The sequence below is a fragment of the Dama dama genome, chromosome 20 (genome assembly GCF_033118175.1).
Source record: "Dama dama isolate Ldn47 chromosome 20, ASM3311817v1, whole genome shotgun sequence".
NCBI classification, from domain to species: domain Eukaryota; kingdom Metazoa; phylum Chordata; class Mammalia; order Artiodactyla; family Cervidae; genus Dama; species Dama dama.
Window position 1 is genome coordinate 51,934,310 of NC_083700.1, and position 12,395 is coordinate 51,946,704.

The 12,395-nt window shown below is 35.1% G+C and overlaps 1 protein-coding gene across 13 annotated transcripts in view; it reads left to right on the forward strand.

Moving 5' to 3' along the window:
* Positions 1 to 12,395, forward strand: part of ZNF644 (zinc finger protein 644) — a 103,334-nt gene that overhangs the window by 68,193 nt on the left and 22,746 nt on the right. The gene's annotated exons all lie outside the window — the stretch shown is intronic.

Here is a 12,395-nt window from a genome sequence, read left to right on the forward strand (position 1 = left end):
TAAATTTATGTTTCAATCACTATTAACAAGTATCCATAATGCTGTTTTTGTAAAATATACTTAACACATGAATTTCAGCTATTTTCAGATCCCTTCACATACATAACCTTCTGGAAAATTTTTCTGAAATGATAGATGAGTTGGGGAGGTGATGGAATTCCAGCTGATCTATTTCAAATCCTAAAAGATGATGCTGTGAAAGTGCTGCAGTCAATACACCAGCAGATTTGGAAAATAGCAGTGGCCACAGGACTGAAAAAGGTCAGTTTTCATTCCAACCCAAAAGAAAGGCAATGCCAAAGAACGTTCAAACTACCATACAGTTGCACTCAGTTCACACACTCAAAATTCTCCAAGCTAGGCTTCAACAGTAGGTAAACTGAGAACTTCCAGACGTTCAAGCTGGATTTAGAAAAGGCAGAGGAACCAGATCAACTTGCCAACATTTGTTGGATCATAGGAAAAACAAGAGAATTCCAGGAAAACATCTACTTCTGCTTCAATGACTATGCTAAAACCTTTGACTGTTTGGATCACAGCAAACTGTGGGACATTCTTAAGGTGATGGGAGTACCAGATCACCTTGCCTGCCTCCTGAGAAACCTGTATGCAGGTCAAGAAGCAATGGTTAGAACCAGGCATGGAACAATGGACTGGTTCCAAATAGGGAAAGGAGTACATCAAGACTGTATATTGTCACCCTGCTTACTTTACTTATATGCAGAGTACATCATGCAAAATGCTGGGCTGGATGTAGCACAAGCTGGAATCAAGATTGCCGGGAAAATATCAATAACCTCAGATTTGCAAATGACACCACCCTTACGACAGAAACCTAAGAGGAACTAAAGAGCCTCTTGGTGAAGGTGAAAGAGGAGAGTGAAAAAACTGGCTTAAAACTCAACATTCAGAAAACTGAGACCATGGCATACAGTCCCATCAGTTCAAGGCAAACTGATGGGGAAACAATGGAAACAGTGAGAGACATTATTTTCTTGGGCTCCAAAATCACTGCAGATGGTGACTGTAGCCATGAAATTAAAAGACCCTTGCTCCTTGGAAGAAAAGCTATGACCAACCTAGACAGCATATTAAAAAGCAGAGAAATTGCTTTGCCAACAAAGGTCCATATAGTGCAAGCTGTGGTTTTTCCAGTAGTCTTGTATGGGTATGAGAGTCAGACCATAAAGAAGGCTGAGTGCTGATGAATTTATGCTTTTGAACTGTGGTGTTGGAGAAGACTCTTGAGAGTCTCTTGGACAGCAAGGTCAAATCAGTCAATCCTAAAGGAAATTAGCCCTGAATATTCATTGGAAGGACTGATACTGAAGCTGAAACTCCAATACTTTGGCCACCTGATGCAAAGAAGTGACTCATTGGAAAAGACTCTGATGCTGGGAAAGACTGAAGGCAGGAGGAGAAGGAGATGACAGAGGATGAGACGATTGGATGGCATCACCAACTCAATGGACATGAGTTTGAGCAAGTTCCAGGAGATGGTGAAGGACAGAGAAGACTGGCTGCTTCTGTCCGTGGGGTTGCAAAGAGTCAGACACTACTGAGTGACTGAACAACAACAAAAGTTACACACTGTATGCCCTCACCCTGAATGCTGTTTAATTTGTCTTTGAGGAGGATTGTACAGTTAAAATAATTTTCTCCCCAAACTTTGAAGTTGTTACTCCTTTGATGTAATATTTAAGTCTTGATAGTGAAAAGTCTGATGATATTCATAATCTTTTGTATAAAATCTGGTTTTAGTTCTTTTGTTAATATTTGTTTCTTTTCAGTTTGAGATTGTTGTCTGCATGTTTTCCAGAGTCCTTGTCTATGACAGTTGTAGTTATAGTTTCATTTGTCTAGATATGTCTCTTTCTCCTAATCTTTCTACTTTCATTTCATTGGCATTTTATAAGAGAGGAGAGATGAATTCATGTCCTGGGTATTGTCTAAGATATCAGGAACTCTTACAAACTCTGAGATCCTTTGTGGCTACTTCACATCCTTTTTCCTTAGAGTACTGGGTCAGGCAGTGTACTTATCCTTTTTATTGCTTATTTCAAGGAATACTGAAGCCTTACTTTATACCCCCAAAGAATGGTTTTGTTCTAGCCTCAATGACTCTTAAAATATGCTTCTTCCTATCACTTTAGCTTCTGCTCATTTATCCTGTTTCTTATACCCTGAAAATGCTGTAAGGTCTCAGGTCTCTCCTCTCAGAATCAATTTCTCCTTGTAAGGGAGAGTCTTCATTATGGTTAGGAGCATGTATAGAAATGCAATGTTGTCATTTCTTAAATGAAGCAGGTTAATGGCCAGGGTCATGGGGAATGAATACTTAACGAGTAGTTACTAAATACCAGGCCTTTTGCCACATGTTTTATGTACATCAGTTCAGTTCAGTTGCTCAGTTGTGTCCGACTCTTTGCGACCCCATGAACGGCAGCACTCCAGGCCTCCCTGTCCATCAGCAACTCCCAGAGCTTACTCAAACTCATGCCCATCGAGTCGGTGATGCCATCCAGCCATCTCATCTTCTGTCGTCCCCTTCTCCTCCTGCCCCCAATTCCTCCCAGCATCAGGGTCTTTTCCAATGAGTCAACTCTTCGCATGAGGTGACCAAAGTATTGGAGTTTCAGCTTCAACATCAGTCCTTCCAGTGAACACCCAGGACTGATCTCCTTTAGGATGGACTGGTTGGATCTCCTTGCAGTCCAAGGGACTCTCAAGAGTCTTCTCCAACACCACAGTTCAAAAGCATCAATTCTCGGTGCTCAGCTTTCTTCACAGTCCAACTCTCACATCCATACCTGACTACTGGAAAAACCATAGCCTTGACTAGATGGACCTTTGTTGACAAAGTAATGTCCCTGCTTTTTAATATACTGTCTAGGTTGGTCATAAGTTTCCTTCCAAGCAGTAAGCATCTTTTAATTTCATGGCTGCAATCACTATCTGCAGTGATTTTGGAGCCCCCAAAAATAAAGTCAGCCACTACTGTTTCCACTGTTTCCCCATCTGTTTGCCATGAAGTGATAGGACCGGATGCCATGATCTTAGTTTTCTGAATGTTGAGCTTTACGCCAACTTTTTCACTCTCCTTTTTCACTTTTGTCAAGAGGCTCTTTAGTTCTTCATTTTCTGCCATAATTTGTATACATGGTCTTACTTAATCCTCACAATCCTACAGAAGGTTTCTTATTTTATTGATAAAGCAACATGAAGTTGAAGGAAAGTGGAGTAATTTTGTCTGAAGCTAAACATTGTGGAGCTGTTTCTCAAACTGAGGCACATCTGCCTCAAAAGAGTGATTGTCTCAGCACTGCAGTATAAAATTTAGCTAAGACCCTCTGTTTTCTATGAGGTTTTTCTTAGCCATGCTGTTTTTTTAGAACCTTCTACTTCCTTTGAACTGTAGACTGTATAATTCAAATTACGCACTGGGGAAATAATGTGTTGCTGTTTATTGTTAGCAGTTTTTTATATGTATGTGTTCCATGTAATCTTCCTCAGATAACAGTGCAGTTAAAAAAAAAAATATCAGCAATACTGATAGTTTTGATTAGTTAGTGTTAGGAATAATTAGAATTTTCCCTGAAATACCTCAAAATCTGTTTAAGTCACCTTTCATGAAACAGTAGTGTACTATTGATAACATTTTGGTTTAATGGTTTGGATAAATTGGAAATTATGCATTCTGTCTCTGATGGTTCAAAGTTACTACCTTGACCATGACTTAAGTCTTTTTCCGTATGAGTAAACCTGATTCAGTCTTCACCAGGAACTGAATCTGGCCATGGCAGTGAAGGTGCCAAATCCTAACCACTAGACCACCAGGAAATTCCCAGGAATTTCTTTTAAATCATAATTGTTTGAAAATAGTTCTGTGTTTGATCATTAATAAGTCTTACATTCTCTAAATAAGTCTTACATTTTCTAAAATGTGTTTTCTGTAACATTTTGGTGAAATTTTGTGCTTGCTTAAATTCACAGTAAATAAATGCTTCTGGTTTTATAATGAAAACTCCAGAATTGAATATGTAATAAGCAAGAACTTGTTAGCAACTCAGATACAGAATCAGAAAAAAAAAAACACTGGCTGGTTTGTAATTTACCTTCACAAAAATACATTCTTTTCTTTTTTTTTTTAAAGATCGTGATATAAGAGAGAGAGACCAGGGCAAGTTTAAGGCATGAAGCTGGGCACTGAAAGCTGGTGCTTTGGGACAAGACAGCCCAGAGGGGTAGGATGGGGGTGGGTGGGAGGGCGTTCAGGATGGGGGCACACATGTCTACCTGTAGCCGATTCATGTTGATGTATGGCAAAAACCATCACAATATTGTGAAGTAATTGTTCTCCAATTAAAATAATTAATTTTTAAAAATAATTGAAAAAAATAGAGGTGCATACCTTGTTTTAAGGAAAGCAAATTTCTTTTTTTTTTCCATTTATTTTTATTAGTTGGAGGCTAATTACTTTACAATATTGTAGTGGTTTTTGTCATACATTGACATGAATCAGCCGTGGATTTATATGTATTCCCCATCCTGATCCCCCCCTCCCACCTCCCTCTCTACCCGATCCCTCTGGGTCTAGCAAATTTCTTATATTTGGATTTTTTACCATCCTGAATGAAGATAATTATAGAGTAGTAGTTACCTTGAAATCTTTTTCTCAGAAGATAATTGGAATCTTGAAGGCTGATTTTATTTTATTTATTTGCCTTTGGCTGTACTGGGTCTTGCTGTGTGTAGGCTTTCTCTAGTTGTGGTGAGTGAGGGCTACTCTCTAGATGCTTTATATGAGCTTCTTGTTGCAGTGGCTTCTCTTGCTGCAGAGCGTAGGCTCTAGGGCGCATGGGCCTCAGTAGTTACGGCGCACTGACCTAGTTGCCCTATGGCGTGTGGAATCTTCTTGGATCAGGGATCAAACCTGTGTCCCCTGCATTGAAAGGCAGAACTACTGGACCACCAGAGAAGTCCCTTGAGGCTGATTTCAGAGAAAAGAAAAACGATAAGTTGATTAAATGGTAATATCAGTAATTCATGTCTAATAAAAATATTATTTTATAGAAAATAAAACTTAAAAAAAAAGAAATAAAACTTCTAGTTTTGTTTCCTTTTTCTAGTTCTCAATGAAAGTGTGACACTTTCCCATCTAAATATATGTAAATTTAAATTTATTTAATAGAGTTTAAATGTATTATACTATAGGTGAAAGGTTAAGTGCTTATTACATAATTATTTTATGATCTGAACTCCCCTTTCAATAAAATTAAATTGTAACTCAGGGAAATAATATTCTCCAATGTGCAAATTTTCCTGTTTACTTCCCACTAGACCTTAAATAATTGTGTGCTTCTTAAATATGACTAATTAATATATTATTGCCAAATGAATTAATGGAACTTTTATAATGAGAGTTTTACTTTAACCATTAAAATCCACAAATTTTTTTAATACACATACATGAGTATGTGAAGCTTTGAATTTGAAAGAGTTATCAAAATTGTTTGAGTATTGCTAAGTTGCTTCAGTCATGTCTGACTCTTTGCCATCCTATGGACTGTAGCCCACCAGGCTCCTCTGTCTAAAGGATTTTTCCAGACAGGAATACTGGAGTGGGTTGCCATGCCCTTCTCCAGTTTGAGCATTAGAAATAAACTAACATAACATTTCTTGTGTTCCAGGCAGTATTTTGAGGTACAGATTATTTCTTCAACTGTTGTAAGGAATTCTTTCAAAGCCACAGTTGTTTGCATTTGCAGTCATGTCACTAACTTGGATGAGCTTACTTCAGTGGACATTAATCCTGTAGAATTGTATGTGGCTGAAGCAGAAGTTTCAACAGCAGCCCTTAGAACATTCTTTTTTATTTATGTCTTTATTATTATTATTATTATTATTTTTTGGTTGCACTGGGTCTTCGTTGCTGCATGCAGACTTTCTGTAGCAGCATTGAGTGGGGCTACTCTTAGTTGCAGTGTTCAGGGTTCTCATTGCAGTGGCCTCTCGTTGCAGAGCACAGGCTCTAGGCTCAGGAGTTTAGTAGTTGCAGCACACAGGCTCAGTAGTTGTGGAGCACTCGAGTGCACAGACTTTAGTACTTTTGGCATGCAGGCTCAATAGGTTGTGGGTTTGGGGCTCTAGAGCACGGCCTAAGTAGTTGTGGCACACGGGCCTACTTGCTCTGCGTCATGTGGGATCTTCTTGGACCAGGGATTGAACCCATGTCCCCTGCACTGGTAGGTGGATTCTTATTCACTGTATCACCACGAAAGTCCAGAATATTCTTAATTTTTGAGTTTTTGAACAAATTCCTAGCCTTTTCTAATAATCACTAAACAAAAAGACATCTGACATTGATTGTGATTCTGTCCTCAAAAATTTTCTTATATTCCTTGTCTCTTGCTGATTGTTGTCAAATGTGTAGGCACAGTAATTTTTTAATGGTAAATTTCTCTTTGCCCTTGAAGAATTCTTTTCTGAAGCATTCCATATGCATCTATAATACTAATCTTACCACTTTGGGTATTTTTTTATTATCTATATTTTCACTTCTTATAATTGTATGTCTGTCTTCCTAGGATTTCTAACACTTGTATTTCTTTTGCGCTTATTGGATATGGTGGGTTTATAAAATATCTCAAAATTAAGCAGAAATAGGAAGCTCATCATAGACTGAAGAATACTGAAAGACCCAAAGTAAAATGATTTATGGCAGTTTAACATTCTTGGTGGAGGACAGAGTTGACACATTACCTAGTAGTGTGGCATTGACGCATTTTTGACTCCTGTTAACTATTAATATAAAACTGTGGTCAGAAGTTTGATTGGTTTGAAAGTCATATGAAGGAACCTATCATTCATTTTAATTTTTAAAAAGACATGACTTGTTCTTGTTGGAGCTATGTGCATATGTGTGTCCTTTACCCTGTCAAAACTGAGATGATCACTTACCTTGTTCTGATTATATATGAAAGCTTAAACAACATGACAGTCAGTCATTCTGTACTGAATATGATGTAATGCTCTCCTTTGGTTGCAGCTGCAGCTTATTACCTTGCCTCTTCCAGTTGCAGAATTCTTCATTACAGAATTAATCTTTTATTAGTGAATGTGCATTTTTTTCTACTACTGTTGCTTCTCATTATTATATGATTTCACCAGGTTGTTAAAGTTACACCTTTGTACGCCCTCTTCTTTTATCCTCCTTGCATAAACCTGCTTCAATTTGCCATATAGCAGCTTCTTGAGATGTGTCAAACTAAGTGTAATATTTAGTGTACTTTGCAATAAGAATTGCTTTGTATTATTACGTGTTTATGGCTTCGTACCTTACTATTTGTAACATCTTTCTATTAAATAATGAGGATAATACATGGTATCAGGAACATAACTCTTCAACAAGTTCAGTGTAATTTTGTGTAGGTGGTAGAATTAGATCATTAGTTTGTCATGGAAGTGCCACATGGTGCTGGCAAGAAAGCATTATGTACCCAATGTTTTTTGTTTTTGGTGGTGTCAATAGAAAATACCTCTATAAGTGGAGTTTTCATGATGTATATAAGCTCTGTGACCTCAATGTCCTAGTCATTTAATGCCATAATTCATTGTTGAAGAATCAGCTTATCAACATATTGCAAGTTAATTAAAGGATTATTTCAGGTAATTTTGAATTTAGAGAATATTTTTAAAGTTCAGTAGAATATATTTAACTTTTGTTTTTAGCTCATTATTTCAAATAATGTAAAGTGTTAATAGTGTAATAACCAAACATTAAACATGCATAGTGCATATAAGAAAGGACCTTAGAAAACATCTTGTCCAATCTCCAATGCCATATTTCCTTCTACAGTGTTGGGACAAATAGTCCAGCCTGCTGAGTCATTCAATTCACTCTTGTGTCAGACAGCCCTTTGAAATGCTGAATGGTTCCTGTTTCTACTTCTTCATCTTGAGATAAAACCACATCTTTATGATTCAAGCATATTGATTATATATTATTCCTTCTATATGCCAAACCTTCAGACATTTGAAGATGGTTAATTGTATTGGCAAATTGGTTAAACATGCCAAGTTTTCTCTTCATTCATTGTTATATGCTGGATACCCTTATGAATGTTCACTATTTTTTTGAGTTTCCTCTCAATGTGACATCCCGCTTAGGATACTACCTGGATGATATGGTTATATACAGTACACTCTGTCTTCACTTGATTGTACACTAGGTGAGACAGGTGTGTGTATATATATATATAATATATATATATATTTGTATATTGTGTATAGTATATATAGGCTTAAATACTGAAATAATTTTAGATCTAATGTTTCAGTTAATTGAGATTTGCTTTGCAGTTAGAATGACAGTTGATCAAACCTCATGTATGTCTAACTGAAGTTGTCATGTGTTCTCAAGGATAATTTCAATGAACATGGGATTTGTAAAAATCTGACAGATCCTAACTGTAACTCAGCTAATGGGCAGCATTATAATTTATTTATAGCTATGCAATATAGTTATTAATAAACTAATGTAGAAATGAGGGCAAATTGTACTATATTTTGTGAGAAATCATACTTCATGACAAGGGTTGGCATTATATAATAAGTACCCACAAAATATTAACCTACTTACAATAAATACAATTAATAATGTACATAAAAGAATGAAATTAAGCTAATTTTCTATCAAAAAAAGAATTATTCATGAACAGAAAGTGGACAGCATAGATTTGATGACAGGAAGGTTGTATCTAATCTGAATTACTGAGTGACCTAGGACGCTTGCTCAGAGGGATTACAGAATAATTATGTTAATATGCAATTATCACCTCATTTCTTTTGTAGTAACCTCAAGATGTAGTGTGGTGAGGGTGTTACAGCAAGTGCTGAGAGTTTGCAGAAATACTGATGTTTGAGATTTCTGAGACAATGAGTCTAGCTTGAGGCACATAAGTGATGATCTGTCATCTTGAAGACAGATCTGACCTTTGTACTTTTTTTTTTTAATGCTCTTAGTAGTATATAACTACAGGCAGTTATAGCTGTAGAACTCATCATGATTTCCTAGAACCTGAAATATGTTTTATGTAGATTTAAAATTCCATTTGCAGCTTTTCATTAAGTGTGTGAATTTTTTAAATAACAGTTTACAATTCAGTTAAAAGAAAAATTCTGTAGTTATATGATTGCATGGAGGAGGAAACAGTGATAGTATTTAAACATTTAGTAAAAAGATTCTAATTGATACAGCAATTTCATTGAAATTTAGAGAGGCCAAACAATATAATGTTAATTTGTTTATTTTAATTTAGTAGTTTCTCTCTTTTAAACTTAATGAATAATAGCTACCTTCAGATATGTCCCTTCCTTTGTTATGTTAACATAAGCTGGTATTTATAACTCTGTTATATGTATTTAACTATACAGAGATTGTTGAAAAATCTGTTTGAGAGTGTGTGAAATTAGTTTATAGGTCAAAAAATGCTTTCTTGCCTGGATTCTCCTCCATAAACATCCTGAATGTAGGGAAATAATTTATGATGTCAAAATTCTGGATCAGTGCAACACATATTGATGATCCATTGTTCTTTATTGTATCTCAATGCGATAGCTTTGAGTCTTAAATGCTGTTAAGAAAAACTGTATCTTGAATGTATCTTTTCATTTATAGAAATATATTCTGAAAATTAAGCCAGGAAAATTTTTTATGGTTGCCAAAATACTAGCTTACTTATTCAGTTTCTTAACAGCATATTTTTAGACTGATGTGATAGATTTTTAATATTAATATACTAATAAAATTTTTTTCTGAAAAAGAATAACTCCTCTGTTTTTGAGCAGAGATAGTCTATTGGAGACAAGGTGCATTTCACTATGTAGATGTAAAGGAAAACTTTGATTGTTAAAGACCTCATTTTATATTTTCACAATATTTAATTTTATCTTTTCTTTTACTACATGTATTTTGTATGTTAAAAATTTGTTATACATATATACTCTGTTTTTGAGCAAAACACTTTGATATCTTCCAATTGATGGAAGCTCTCATAAAGCCATTCTGGTAATGAGAGTGCAGTCTCCACACCGACATGATGTTCTCATAGTTGTCACCCTGCTGTTCAGGGGGCACCAATGAAGTTGCTTTAAATGGGAAGCGTCTGTTCCATCTCTGAGCCTCTAACACCAGAACAGATGGGGGGAACATGGAACATGGAAGGTCTTACCTCTGAGGTGGTAACAGTGAAGCCACTCATTAACACTGAATTTACCACTTCGTTAGCAACGTTGCTTCCTGTTGAGAAAAGCTAATATAGGCTTTCAGATTGACTGAGCATATATTTGTCTACCTCTGTGATTATAATAAGTTGGAATAGAAAGTAAGTGTCTTACAGGCTAATTTTTTAAAAAAAGATGTGTTGTCCATTTCTGATTTATGTGATTGTTCCTATTTGGGCGTTTTACTTTTTCTACTTAATAAGAAACTCATCATTAATGAGTAGTAGTATAGCATCATGATTTGCTTTCCTTTTCATTGACATTTGCACACTCCTTCCTAACACATGTTTATGTGCTGCCCATTTTTAACTTCTGTGTATGTGATGTAGAAACTCCTGCTGGGTGCTGCATTAGCACCATTTTGGAGTGATATCATTGAATATGATCTTATTTGAAGTCTGTTTTTATTACTGTGGAAATTTGCCAATCTCAAAACAGAATTCTAAGACCTATGAAGGTCAGAAAAATAATCGTTGGTATAAGTGATAGTGCCAAAGAAAGATATTTGTAGTATTTGTTGTATTAAAGAACATATCTTGTGGAAAGTATAAGGTCATATTTATAAGAGCTGCTTTAAGTTGTGAAATAAGAAAATATGTAGAAGCAGTTCTTTTATTCTTTAAGTAGATGTAATGTTTTACAAAATATATACTTGGTACCATAAATATATATTTTATGGTACCATATATATTTTGGTACCATAAAATAAATTAGAAATTATGAACTTCATTGAAAATGTTTTCATTTCTAAATAGCAGTTAAAGTTCCTGCTGTTCTAAATAAAATTACTCATTATACAAATAAGAATACTATAAAAGAAAAGTGATAGACTTTACTCTTTATCTGAGAGCAGGAACTTTGTTTGACATGTTTGCTACTGAACCCCTATTACTAGAGCAGTGTGTGGCACATAGTAGGGGCTCAATAAATATTTGTAGCATTAATAAATTATACTTAATACTAGGTGCAAAAGGAAAAGAAATATGGAATATTATGCCAGCACTTCAAATAATTAAATATATGGGGTTGCCAAATAGCAGGTTTGTAAATTGCACTTGATGATTATTGGATATTTTGAAAGCCTTGCTATAACTGCTGAGTTAAGAAATCAGAAACTTGATGGAATTTCCAATATTTGAATGAGATACCCAGATTTCATAGGAAGAAAACTAGTTTTCAGAAACTTTTGAATTGATTTTTCAGTTGTGTTTTTATTCATTCACCACATTAGTGCTTTATTCAACAAATATTCCTGAGCACCTATGCCAAGTATCTTGTTAGGTTCTAAGAGTTCACTATCCCTACCCTCAAAGAGCTTACATTCTTCCAAGGTAATGCCTATATAGTGTGTCCATTTCTAAGAGCAAAATAAGAACAGGGTACAAGGAAATTCTTAATAGTAGGAGCTGTATTTATAGCCATGGAATGTATGTCTTCCAAATTTTCAGAAGTCTTCTTTTAAAATACTCTGCTGTCCTCTCATAACAGTTAAATATATTATCAAAAATGTTTAGTACCTATGGCTGATTCTTGTTGATGTATGACAGAAAACCACAAAATTCTGTGAAGCAATTATCCTTAAATTAAAAATTTTTTTAAATGCCTAGAAAATATTATCTATAGTTTATATGAAATAAACTGAAGACTTTACCGTACATTTATGATGCTTTCAAATTAAAGTAAAAATTTTAGATCATTGCAGTAGACTGTCAGATCATAAAATGGCATAACTTCCTGTTAGGGAATGCCTTGAATTTGGGGACTCAAGTTATGAAAGTTTAAAGAAACATAAAACTTCCTTGACTTTAACTTTACAAATTTAGAATGAAGGATAATTTACCTAAGGATAGAATGAAACCCAGTGAATGAAGTGTTTTTTAAATTAGTAGAATTTTAGGAGAATGTGAAATATTGAGAGCAGAACAGTCTTATTTTAAATAAAAAAATACAGTTTCATACATTAGTCATTGTTGTTGATAGCACATAAGTACCTTCAAATAAGGTTCTTTACTGATTGGTGTTTTGTTACCTTCCTCTGGAAATGGAGTTTTAAGTGACAAAAGTTTTACTTTTCTGTAATATGTAACACTTTACGTTATTCTCTAGTGTAG